Here is a 13,932-nt window from a genome sequence, read left to right as displayed (position 1 = left end):
GCCCAGTAGCAGGGGTGGGAGGACTGCTCCGGCCCACCTCTGTGGCTCTGACAGCGAGGAGAGACACGGCACTGCCAGGGGCCCCTGGAGCATCGCTAAAGCTCGTTAGCATAGCCACCAGGCCTTGAAGATGATGAGTTCTGAAGAGGTGATTAAGCCAATGCTGAGGTCCCTTGTAGGCTTCAAAGCACATTCACTCACAAGGTAGGAGAGGAAGGGCATTTGAAGATAGAACCACAGAAAAGGACTGGAGGGGTAATTCGAGTTCAATATGGTCACTGTGCTCCTAGATAGTCATTCATCAAAAGAACTGATATTGCTGCCGGTGCAGGCCGGGCTTGGAACAGGTCGAGGTTGACCTCAAAGACATCTCATGAAAAATGAACACTTGTGGTGCACAGAAGCTTAGCAGAATAAGGCACATACAATGCAATCCCTCTGTCAAAAGGTGCTGGTCATTGTAGATTTTCCTTTTCTATTACCATCAGTCTCAGGTTTAAGGCTTTGCACGCCACGGGTGTGACAAATAAACAACTTGAAAATCCAAATATTCTGCATCAAAACTGTTCATACCGGCAGTGACGTGAATTAATGAAACTACCAGGATCCTATGTACCCAGAGCAGTGTCTGGCAGTCTGTTTGATGTCAGTTGTTGTATAGCCTAAGTTACTGTAAGCTATTTTATTGGGTTTATTTTTTGTGAAAGGCTCTGAGTAATTTTGAGGTACCTTTGGTTAACAGTTACACAGTAAATATGTAGAGGACTTTTATTGTGAAAGGTAAGAACAGAAGGACTGGATCTGGTATGCGTTGCCTTTGTCAAGGTTGAAAGGAATAATAAAGTATGCCGCCTTGTTTCAAACCACAAAGCCTCCATGTTGTTTTATAATCCTCTTAAGTATGCTTGCAACGTGTTTGGTTGATGCCTTTACTGGCGGTGCGAAAGCTCATAAATATCAACCTTATATCAAAAAATAAACAATGCTGCTTTTTTTGCTACGTAATATTTGCTTCTGTGTGAAAAAACAACAGTTTGAAAAATAGATATTGTTGGTGGGGTGTCGGTGGATTAGTGGGTAGAGCGGGCGCCCCATGTACAAGGCTGTTGCCGCAGCTGCCCGGGTTCGAGTCCAGCCTGTGGCCCTTTGCTGCATGTCATCCCCTCTCTCTCTCCCCCTTTCACACTTGGCTGTCCTGTCCATTAAAGGCAAAATGCCCAAAAACAGTATCTAAGAAAAAGAAAAAGAAAAGCCTTGTTGGTGTGTAAAGCGTCAAAATTCAGGGCGTATGAGTTGTCTTGACATGGTTTCAATATGGAGGCCAGCAGCTAATGGTGTTAACTCCATAAAAAGCCCTACCAATGGCAACAGTGCTGACAGAGCTAATAGTGTTTACCAGGAACCAGAAGGTGGGTACTTTGCCTCCACAACACCGCTGACCTGATATCAGCAGTAATTGCTGTATGAGCACAGTGCAAAGCAGTATCCATGAGCTAGCCAATGGGATATACACATGCAAGCTCGGCCGGACCGGCTTACTACAACAAACCACAGAGAAGCTCAGATTACAACCTACAAAGAGGCGGCATGATTTCATTCTCTGCTCAGGATGCCATTAATCCACTATATCTTCACGTAGCAGATAGTGTTTTGCTGCTGTGTTAATGCTCTGAATGCTGCATACAGAACCTTTACGAATCAGGAAATATGTTGCAACATTTCAGAAGCCTTAACAAAGCACAAACAATAAGACCGGAATGTTTAAGCAGCTGTGGGAGCTTTGCCCTGGATCTCTCAGCAGGTCTGTGATATACCGGAGTTTAAACGAAGTGTACGCGACTCTAGCTCAGACTGAGCCCAGAGCCTGCTGCCAAACACAAAGGTCCCAGAGATGAGAGTGAGTGGCATTTAAGCCTCCAAACCAGCGAGCCATCTGTGCTGGGTGCCACATAATCTCAATAGGAAGCAGTCATTGCTGTACATCACATCATCTTCCTGTCTCCTTGTCTACCGCAGCACAGTCACACGCTGGGTAAACTGAGGCACAGGGATTTGGGGTAAACATGCCTCATGTAATTTAAAGTGAACATGTACTGCCTCTTTAGAAATACAGCGTTTAGAAGTAAAACCTTTGTTTCACCATTACAGTCTCTTTAACGCTAATATACTTATCAGTCAAAGTCAAAATGGCATTGTTTCAGTTTAATCACCCAACAAGGCTTAGTATTCTCAGGTGGCACTTATTTGTGTGGGTGGATCTTTACAATGGTGTGTTGGGGTTAAGCATCGTGCTCAAGGGGATCACTACACTCCCTCATCACGGATTACAAACACTCTCAACTATTAGCCCCTTCTACGAGACCGCTCCCCCACACACAGACACACGTACAGAACACACACACAGAAACACACCCATCTCGCTGTCTCTGTCTCTTTTTGTTTGCGTCTGTATCATCTCTTCTAAATACTCTGTCTTATTATGTTCGGGGGTTTTAAAATGCTCACCCATGCTGTTGCTGCTAAATCAACAGAGCGTAGACTGAATCAAGAGGGCTGAGTACCCGTGTTGCAATGTCAACTGCGAGCGATTCAACCAGAAGTAATTGCCAATTCAATCAATGTGTCAACAGCGAGCAGTCTCCAACTAAGGCATGTAGACAGGAGGAAGAGCAATGCAAACGGAGGGAGAGGAGCACCGAGACGTGGACAGAAACGGAGGGTGTAGATCCATCCTGACTACAACTGAAACAAGAGAACCAGACAACCAAGTTGTCACATTAAAGAATGTCAATGGGAACATTTTTTGTATCTGGAATGACACCTCAATCTGTATAATGTGAGGGCGAGTACGACAATACATTTGAGAGAGAGAGCTGAAATAAAATAAGGTACAAGCCCACAATGAAATGTTTCTGCATTTGGCACGCTGGCAGTTTTACAGAGAGATGAGTCAGGATCACGCAGTTCACCTACTTAATACATTTAAAATAAAGAGGACAGGAGGGTGACGTACAATGATGTGTGTGGGGGGTCCGCATTGTATGTGAGTGTGTGTCTGTGGGTGTTTGCAGAGCTGGAAAATGTTTAAAAAGTGCCAGATGCTACCATTAGCATTTCAAAATAGGTGTCAGAGCATAATTCATGGATGGTTGAAATAACTGAAATTACAAGAGTAGTTTTAGTTTCTCATATTATTTTATTCATGGCAGATGCTACTTGCACCCAGGTGTCTGTAGCCAACAGTGGGTCTCATTCACCGATATCGTCCCAAGTTTTTTCTTAAATTTGTTCTTAAGAAAGGTCCTAAGAAAAGTGTATGTCAGATTCATGACGTGTTCTTAAAAAACAATTGTTCTCCCATGTTCTTATAACGATGAATGCCACTGTCCTCATGAGTTGAAAGCATGTGCCAGTTGATCCTAATTAGCATAGGTAAACCCTGCAAATCCCCATGGAGGGGCATGAGACTGCAGGGCCGTGTGCACACACAGAAACTAAAGAAAAAGAAGAAGTTGGGAGAATGCCAAACCCAAATGTCTGACAAGAGGGGAGCACTGGACTCACCAGACATACAAGCTGCAAACTTTATGCATTATAGTAGCACAGTTGTCAGGACTGAGGACAGAGACGAGTCCACACAATAAGTGTGTGTGTGTTTAGAGAGAGATAGAGAGAGGGGGAAAGAAGGTGGAATGATGCAATGTTTCCATAAGTTATAAATATTTTTTTCAGAATGTTACTTTGTCACTTTTTGTCCTGTTTGTATTTTCTAGCATGATCAGTCACTAATTAGATGGCATGGTTCCCATTAACATCGCCTAATAATGCGAACTGAAGTGTTAGTGTAGTGTTTATTAAAAGACTATGATGCTTTTTGTAAAACAATCGAAATAATTATTTTTAAAAATGTATAAATAGGGCGGCACGTGGTTCAGTGATTAGTACTGCTGCCTCACAGCAATGGGCAAGCCGCTCTGTGCGGAGTTTGCTCTCCCTGTGTCAGCGTGGGTTTTCTCTGGGTACTCCGGCTTCCTCCCACCATCTGAAGACATGCAGGTTATGTTAACTGGTGACTCTACATTGCCTGTAGGTGTGGTTGTCTGTCTCTATGTGTCAGCCCTGTGATAGTCTGGTGAAAAATGAAATGAAAAAGTATACATGATAAAAAATATGATTGTAATTTAAATCCTATAATATCATACAATGTTAGAAGTGAAGAAAACGCAATAACCAATGTTTCTGCGCTCTTGAGTGAGCGTAGATTCTGTGGATTGTAAGAAGAAGTGTTTTGCAAATGCGGCCCAAGATATTTGCACCTGGGGTGTAATAATTTTATCTACATTTGGGGTTATTATGTACATTTATTTGAATAATAACGAGGTCCAACTAAATTTTCATTGCACTCATGGGCAAAAATATGTATTGTTGGGGTAGCGATGAGGTGGACCCTTTAGAGGTTAGAGAACCAACATCTCACCGTCTCCTCATAGGCAATCTGGAATGAATCAAGATGCATGGTGTCTTCACTGATCCTACTTTATCTACCTGATACTGGTTATATATTTGTTACTGTGGCACTCATTCCTGAGACCCGTAACATGGGCATCCAAGCAACGTCATCCTCTTCCTACTGCTGTTGCTCTTATATCACCTGACTTTCTGGCAGAACATTTTTGAGCTTTTTCTCATGAAGGTATCACTTCAATCTCAGAGAATGTTGGAAATTGGCTTCTACTAGCGCTAACCATGAACTCTTTGCCCTCATTCTTACTGCTTCCAACCTCAATGTGTCACTGTGAGGAATACTGGCCAATCACAGCGCGCAATGGGGTCCATAATAATGTGTTGTGGGGATGGGTGTGAATGGCCGAATAGCTGCAGTGTGAGTATTCTCACTCGGGTGCAAAAAAGACACTCCATTTATTTATCAACTCGGTTGTTACCAGTTATTTGTATCTAAATATAGTAATAAAAGGCGGTTGTGTTTTGTAGTCTTAATAACCACAAATAAAACCATTTTAGTGTCTGTAGTCACAAACAGCAGTGAACTGACAAATATTACAGACTTTGTTATAGCATCACTCACTGTGTGTGCTTCCAGTACTGTGTTTCAGTGGGCGTGAATACATGCATCCTGGCATGTGCAGCATGTGTAAGATGCATGTGGGCGTGTGAATCAGGATCCTTGTACCAGTACTGTATGTGCGCTGCTTTTCCACAAGCACACAGTGCATGCAGCAAAGGAATATGGAAGTATTAAAAGACGGCAAGCAGCTGATTGAGGCCGGGTGGGTGGGTGTTTGAATCTGTGATGGTGTACCATCATCACTTTGGGAGCAGCCAGGCTGAGCATGGCAGGCTTGGACGCGTGATGCCGGCAGCCATCTGGCTTTGGATGGGACTCCTGAGGGAGACACAGGCTGGTGCCAACCTTCAGAAAACACTTCCAGCATGTTTGAGAATGAGAATGACATGTTCATCTATACTGTGGCTCTGTGTGAGAGCAGCAACTGTGCTCCTGCAGAGCTGTGACACATTCACAAATGCTGCATGTATTACATATGTTCCCTGTACGCCGGATGTGTCTTCAAGGGGTCTCAAACAATTCATAGTCCAGAATGGGAAAAAAGAAATTAATAGATTTCTTTTTATAATTCAAGATATTGATTTAATCTGTATATAGCTCTCAGTAGCTGTTGGATATATGCGATTCTTTGACTGAGTCAACATCATGTTCCATTTGTACAAAGAGATGTTTGAAAATTAAACAGTTTTTGAAGAGTAAATTTCATGCTACACAATCTGCGATTTCTCATTAACATCATTTCATCAACTGCACAGTTTACTGCATGCTCTGATCTGGGCACATAAAACTGAGCCAGTATATAGTTACTGCAGACGGTGTTACAAACTGTTAAAAGGTTTCTCTTTGCACAGTCTCTGCCTGTAATTGCTTTGTCACAGCTGGGCATATTACAGAATGAGACTGTGAGAGTGGCCTTGTGTGTGTGTGTGTGTGTGTGTGCATATATGGGTGACTATGGCTTCATTATATACAATGAATGCATGCTGGTTAAGGTAAAATAATGAGCAGGTAAGCAGCAAACAGAGTGTAAATTATGACAGTAAACATGTTGATGTAAACAAGTTTTTTTAACGCTGGCCTTATTTCAGCTCTGTGTTGTTTCTGGCAAACATTTGTGTGGCCCAGGACCAGAGCCAGGACACATCACAGCTGATGCTCCCTCATCACCAGGACATGCTAACAGTAAAGTGAAGTTTGTCTCATCCACTACAATATTCTAAAGGAAGAGAGAGAGTCATTTAAAGTGTGTTTAGGCTGAAGAGGCAAGTGTAAATTTGTTGGAATAAACCTGCCTTGAGTTATCAAAAGTAAATGTTGGATGTAAAGGACCAAATATATGTTCTGAAAGAGTAAGTAGAGTTTTTCTAAGCTTAAGTGCAGAATTTGAATCCTTAATACATCATATCTGGTTTTAACATCTCAAATACAACCTGTGCCTGATACTCAGCTGCATACAAACATGCACCTGCAGCAAAACAAACATGCACCAGCACGTATGCATTTCTCCCCTCACACACATGCATGCAGCGTGCACGCACGGGCATCGACACACGCTGACCTTATGTGACACGAGGAATCAAACGCAGCACTCTCCCTGCTCCACACTGCATGAACTATTTATAATGTTCTCCCTCGTTGAATTATTGATGAACTATGTTTGCTGTTTCTCTACACTTTTTCTACAGTTCTGTGAGAAATTCGGTCCTTTTACTAATGATCCAGTCACAGCCTCCGTCTCGTTATAAACAGAGGGCACGCTTCTATATCATTATAACAGACAGACTGAGTCAGATCAGTGCGCCTGCCCAACCGTGGGAACGAAATGTGAGGCATATGAGGGAAATAATGTTATAGTGAGGCTGCTGGGAGCTGAGACATAATGCATTTTGTCAAACACCCCTCCACCTGTATTTACTGTCAGGAAAAAAGCTAAGGCAAGGCTGTGTCTGCCTCTATAGGCTGGAGCTGCCAGCACTAGTGGAAGGAGAGACAGACAGAGGCGACCCAAGAGGTGGCTAATGAGGGCTGTGGCCTCCCTGATACAGTTGCAGGCCCCCCTCATGAAAACAATCAAAAATAATTGGAGGCAGACATTGCTGTCTTTAAGAAGCTGAGGTGTACTAATTTTTAAGCTTTTAAGGTAGTGGTATCTTATGAAACAAGACAACCTAAGGCATCCATTGGTACTAACCATGTTGTGGTATCTTGTCTGGAAGGGAGCTAAATAGCACTCTAAAGTTTGGCTATATTTTGCCGAGGGAACAACTGGCATGACCATTTTGAAAGGGTTCCCTTGAACTCTAACCTCAAGATATCTGATTGAAAATGGGTTCTATGGAAACTCATAAGTCTCATCTTTACAGAGATGCCCACTTTATGCAGTCCCTTGAGGTGTTTGGCAAATACCATGCAGTATTTATGCAGTATTTTTATCTATTCTAAAAATTGGGGTATTTAAATATTTCTGCACACTGTGGTCCCTAAACAGTCTATGGTCGGTCTCTGAAGCCTTTTGGCAAAGTGCCTTTAGCACTGTACCTAGCCTGCACTGACATGTACCTAAACTGTAGACAATAAATGTAGCCAACTCCTTTAAATTAAAGCTGCATAATTATGTTTATAAGGAAAAGTATAACCAGCCTATTTGAAGAACAACGAATCCCCTAACATGTATACACAGTTATATAACATATTAAAACAGCATTGATAAAATTCCTAAAATTCAGTTAGGTCGTTACCAGATGGTAATCACCACGTCACTGTTCCATCCAGTTCTTGCTGAATTTCCTTTTCACTGATGATGTCGGGTTGTGCGACAAGTAAGGAAAATTCATATTCATTTTTTTGAAGGGCTAGAAGATCCAGTCACCTCAGAGTATATGTCATGCAAGAGAGACAATAAAAACAGATGGAATGGTCAGTGTTATCTTACTGACATTTAAGTTGTGTTGATAGATTCATGATGTCAACTCAAGCACTGAGTAACATTCAGGAAAACGTTCCACCTCAAAAGTTGCTGGTAGCTGCCAGTGGTAGCCTTTGAGCAGCATGCTGAATTAAATTATTAGTAAAAAGTCCTTTTATCTTCGAGCTATAATTGACTAATATCTGTAAACCTGCCGCTAGGGATGCGCGATATTGGATTTTTTGCCGATTTCAAACATGCCAATATAAAACAACTCATTTGGCGGATAGCCAATACTGATATCGATATATCCACTTTTTCCCCACGTAATTTTAGAGATCAGCAAATCTCTTCTGTTGTGGAATTAATATCATATTATACATGCATACTCTTATTGTGATGGCCCACCAGCAGATGGAGACATGAAATACAATGCTTTTCAAAGTATGTAATATTCATTCATTGTGCAAAATAAAAAAAAGAATGTTAGCTGATTCTGATAGTTCATTTTAAAACCAATATTGGCCGATACCGATGATGTACCAATATTACCAGCATGTTGGCCGACTCCTATAGTTCATTTAAAAGCCAATATCTGCTGATACTGATGACGTGCCAATATTATCGTGCATCCCGACTTGCCACCGTAGGAAGAGTGGCTACAGTCCTCTGTGGTCCTTATCGAGCAAGAGTGTCGATTGTCTCTTGGCCAATCGACAGACTGCAGTGTTTCTAGCTCAACCTTGTAGTATCTGATCAGTGTGCTAGTACCTCAGAAGAGGGGTGACGTAAAACAGGACAGAATGGAAAGGTTCATTTGGTACCATTCACAATTTTTGACGATGAAACAAAAAAATGACTGTTCTTATGTGTAACAAACAGATCTGAACTGAACCACACTGCTTGGTAGAAATTAAGCTTGAGGGTTGAACTTCAGAGAGCTTGTTCTTGTTTTGTCCCGTACAATAAATGTAGCCAACTCCTTTAAATTAAAGCTGCATAATTATGTTTTTAAGGAAAAGTACAACCAGCCTATTTGAAGAACAATGAATCCCCTAACATGTATACACAGTTATATAACATATTAAAACAGCATTGATAAAATTCCTAAAATTCAGTTATGCCTTTTGGTTTGGTGTGCCACCCTGAGATTTCAGTGGCCCCATCTGGCCACCCCTATGAAAATATTCACGAGACGCCACTGCAGAAAGAAAGACGGCGCGATTTCAGTGTACCGTAAACTGATTGAGCAGCAGACACTCCAAGAGGAAACATTTTATGTACTATTTGCATCCATACTCTGGGGAGACGACAATGACAAAAGGTTGGTTTTTAATCTCCATGAGAAGCGTAATGGGGGAGGAAACAGTCCCAAAACAAGGACATCTTATTTAATCAGAGCCACACATGACTTTCAGCACTAATTGATGTGAAATATTGTGCAACGTAACAAACAGTTGGCTTCCTCTCACTCATTATCTCTGATTCTCGCTCTCTCCCTCCTCCTCCTCCTCAATCTATCACCTCTTTCCTTTCTCTCCTCCTCCGTTCTACCAGTCCTTCTCGCACAGACGCCGGCATTCATCGTCTCATCACAGATTAAAAAGGGTCTGACTACTTTTTTTCCGTATGATACAGCTCAGCCTAATTTGCTCTGAATGAATTACGCAGTGTGTCACTCATCGGGTGACAGAAAATGTATTTTCATGAATATTTCCAGCATTTCTATGATTTCCACAAGCTACAGACCTTATTTAAAAATCCCCCCTAAGTACTGAACAGAACATTTCATTACAGCATGTCAGGTACAAGTCATGCTTTAGGTGTGACACAGTGAGGGCGGTAAACACTTCATATGCAAATGTATGAATTTCAAATTTGTAATTAATTTAGGTCAATTTGTAGGAATTTGTTTTCACTTTTTTTTCCCACAGAGCAGCATTGTCTTTTCTCAGTATAAAAACCCTGATCACCGTGATTCAGTGTGGTAAAGAAATAAAATAAAACATGAAAAAGGTGGGCCGAACACTTTTTATAGCAACTGTAGTTTAACCATTTATTGTTCTTTTTTAATGGCTTTAATTACTTTGGCACATACTTAACAGCTCATTTGCATTTTCTCTCTGTTTGTGTTGTTGCTTTCTATTAGTGGAAGCATTTCCCAAACTGTCATCGAGCCAGGACGACTTTGTTTACTGTAAACTGTTTCTTCTTGTAGCTGAAAAAACAGAGACCTTTAGAGAGATGGGGACATATAATCCAACTGTTTCAGTTTTAACTGATTTTCCCCTTATAAAAAGATCCTCGGCCTTGAATTGAGCCTTGAAGGAGAAGTCTGGTGCTGTTTTTGTTATCGTTTATATTATTGAAACCACAGAAACCAAATCTACTGATATAATTCTAAGAAGTGTTGTTTGTTTAGCCAAAGCCTTTTCCTTATTCCTTCACAGTTGTCAAAAAACCATTACAACCACATAAATGAGCCTCAGAGACGCACTGGATGACATATTCCTTCATTACCATGAACATGGGCACGGTCAACCCAATCACCAGAATAAATGTTGGCATTATATGTTTCTGCAAAACACAGATATGTTACATTTGTAGGGTATTATATGGTGCAGTTGCCCCAAACTGGTGGGTTGCGGTCCAAAAGTGGGTCGCGGGTCCATTCTGAATGAACCACAAGTGACTTGAGAACATGTCAAGTCTGTAAAGAACAATGTATTTTGAAGTACAGTTAATTTCCAGCACAGAGCTTTCATTTTGAAGTGCCATTTCCTGCTGTAGAGTAAGTGAATAATGGACAGCTACTTAACAGGAACAGCAAACTAGCTTGATGAAATTGACAAACGCAAGAATGACTCTGAGTATATTAAACTGTGTGGACCTTGAACTAATGATTTAGGAGAAATCTTGACCCCGTGGCTGGACCAGTTGGGAACCACTGATGTAGTGGATACACTGAAACGTTACATTTCAACACCACTGTGGTTAACATAATGCAGCTATGTCTTGGTAAAAAACCAACTGCTTTTCATTGCACTATCCCCGATGGAAAAACAGCAATGGGTCGCTAAAAAACACCAATGTTTTGTGGCTAAAAGCAGTGATTACTTGCTCAAAAAACAACCGGTTTTGTTGTTTGTCAATCTCAAACAGTGGCGTGCAGCTTAGCAGGAGACACAGCTACATGTCACACCATCCACCATCCCCTCCACCTCACAATGAAGATTTCAGCTCACATACTACATCATTTTAGAAACACTGATACATATGAAACATACAAATATAACATTTTCAGTGGTTTGCAGAAATGTATAATCCTAAAGTTTTATTATGGAGACTGGGGTGGCATTGTTGGTTTTGGTCTTTTCATGGGATTTGTTTATTAAAAAAAATATACATCAGTCTTGTCCTTCAATAAATTTCTAGTAATTGGTTGTCACTACCCAGGTGTGCAGCCACTAAACACAGATTGAACTCAAGGTTTATAGTCAATCATCCAGATTATACTCTAAGCACACCATACATGTAAAGAAATGATGTACCTGCAGGTTTTGTCACCACACCATCATCAAAACAGGAAGCGGTCTTTAAAATTCTGCCCGCGACAAAGCAGACAAGACAGAGAATAGGCCAGAAACTACGAAACAGAAAAGTTTGGAGAGATTAGGAGAGGATGAGGAGAAAGAAAGTGCCAAACAGGCTGTGGAAATCAAGCTGAGAAACCTAGATTCAAAGTACAAAGCCTCACACCATGTCCAAATGGTTCTCACCCACTTTGGAGCCACCAACCAGCCAGCTCACATGGAAGGACAACAAAAACTGTTCACAGGTTTGGAAAGAACGCACCTTATGCAGGATTGAGGCCGTAGCCAGCAGAGCGGAAAACCAACATGCCTAATAACAGAGTCTCTCGTGAAAACAGAGCAACAGCAGTCTGAAAGTTTTTGTAGACTCTCAGCATCTTAGCAGCCGGGCATGAAAGGGACGCCTGACAAACAAATTATCTCTCTGTTTCCATAGCGATCCATGAATGGCCTGTGCTAGTGCCTGTGACAACCAGATGCCTGGGAAGACAAGGCTCGCCCATAAAAAGCCAGTGCTCTGCAGAAAGCCTGTTATTACTGCTATCATTCAATTGGACTTGATTTGCATAATTAAACTCTGTTATTGCCTGGCTCTGGAAGCCACTGCTAGTCTCTGCTCTTACCAACTGGATTCCCACCATGACAGAGGACCAGGGGGCACTTCAGGGAGGAATACACCCTTAGCTGACCCCTCGATGTGACTAATCAATACTAAGATTATCCATTAAATTGAACTTGATAAGGCTCGGTTTTCTGTAGATGGGTCATATATTTCTGAGCAGCTCCGGGGTAGAGTGCACACTGATGAGGTGAGTCACAGCCTGGACTTCTCTCTGCAAACTACATGAAAGGGCCTGACAGAGCAGGTCCTGACTGAGAAACACAGAGAGAGAAAAGAGAAGGAGCTTACGGGCTTACATAAAGCATCGTGTGTACAAGCTGCAGAACCTGCGGCTGGAAAATCCAAATATCAACCTATCTTATGCAGAAATGTTCTTTTGTACGAGTCCTTTGCAGTAATGTACCTCACAATATGGTTTATGGTTCATAAAACTGGGCTGTCTATGCAGTATAAAGATGCAAATAGGAGGAAAATGCTTTGGCATTTGCTTTTGCTCAAGAGGTGGAAAAAAACTAGAACAACCAGAATGCAGTGCGGACCAAAAAGTGGGTCTGGTCCATTTCAGTGCACTGGTGCACCACTTAACATGTAACGATGAGGGTCGCTGAGGCCTTTTAAATGGAGTGATATCTGCCTGCCTGCAGCAACCACGTAGTTGTCATCTGACAAACAAAAACACTGTCAGCCTACAGGGTGAAAGCCACGGTAGCCTTCCTAGTTGACAAATAATTGCCTGCATGGACAGTAATGTTCACAATATGATTTCATGTAAGCCTGAATGATATTCATCAGTTCAGTCTCATCAATCTCCCTTGATATGTTTGTGTTTGTATGATCCATGTGGTCGTGGTGACGTAAACACTGCTCTCACCCCTCAAATTTAGCAGTTTGCCGTTTACGATACCAATCAAATGGTGTGCAGACTCCACCTACTTGGCACACTGCAGGCATAAGCTGCCGTGATAATGGTGTGGACCGAATGCTCCCACTGGTGGGTGACATAATGGGAGCTTGGCCACAGGAAACAATATGGCGGCCGGTTGGTAACAAACAATCTCAAATCACACTTAAGCGATAAGCTAAAATATGTTTCTAAAAAATATTTGAGGCGAGAAATTGACGACACAGTAACAGAACCTTGGTTCACATGATCTGAGTATTTTCAGCCTCCATTTTTACAGTACAGGAAACAATATGGCACCCACTTCCTGTTCACAAATTCTCCAATTACAGCACAACAGTATACACTGAAATATGTTTCTAAAGACATTTAAGGGAAGAAATAGGGAATGCTGCAACAGAATCCTGGTTTATATTTGATCAGCGCTGCCTAATTTTTCACTTTGATCAGAGTTTGGTTTGAGTTTGAGAGGAAAAGGGTGGGTGTGGGGTCTCTCTCTCAATCCGCTTTTATATTCTTTGTGTCGGTGGTGGTGGGCATACAAAAATGTGGAAGTAAAATCTGTAGTTCAAGCAACAGCCAGCAAGAATCTGCTGAATTCAAACTGGGAGATGAACAGGGAGATCTTGGTGCTGGTAATATGGCAGGAAGTTTACCACAGTTCATTTACACATACTAGCCACACTGTTATGATACAAAGCTGGTTGAAAATTGGTAAAGTATCCCTTTAAATATTTTTGAAAGAATTTATGTATCTCTCTGCGTTTAAGGATGAGGGCAAACAATAATGGATCATTCTTAAAAACTACTGAGAAACAATAAGAA

General features: G+C 41.7%; 1 protein-coding gene across 2 annotated transcripts in view; it reads right to left on the bottom strand.

Annotated features, from left to right (window-relative positions):
* The window catches only part of bsnb (bassoon (presynaptic cytomatrix protein) b), a 106,511-nt gene that overhangs the window by 53,297 nt on the left and 39,282 nt on the right, over positions 1 to 13,932 (bottom strand). The gene's annotated exons all lie outside the window — the stretch shown is intronic.

Source organism: Epinephelus moara, chromosome 24 (genome assembly GCF_006386435.1).
Source record: "Epinephelus moara isolate mb chromosome 24, YSFRI_EMoa_1.0, whole genome shotgun sequence".
NCBI classification, from domain to species: domain Eukaryota; kingdom Metazoa; phylum Chordata; class Actinopteri; order Perciformes; family Serranidae; genus Epinephelus; species Epinephelus moara.
The sequence above is the reverse complement of the archived record's forward strand: the minus strand, read 5'-3'. Positions and strand labels throughout refer to the sequence as shown.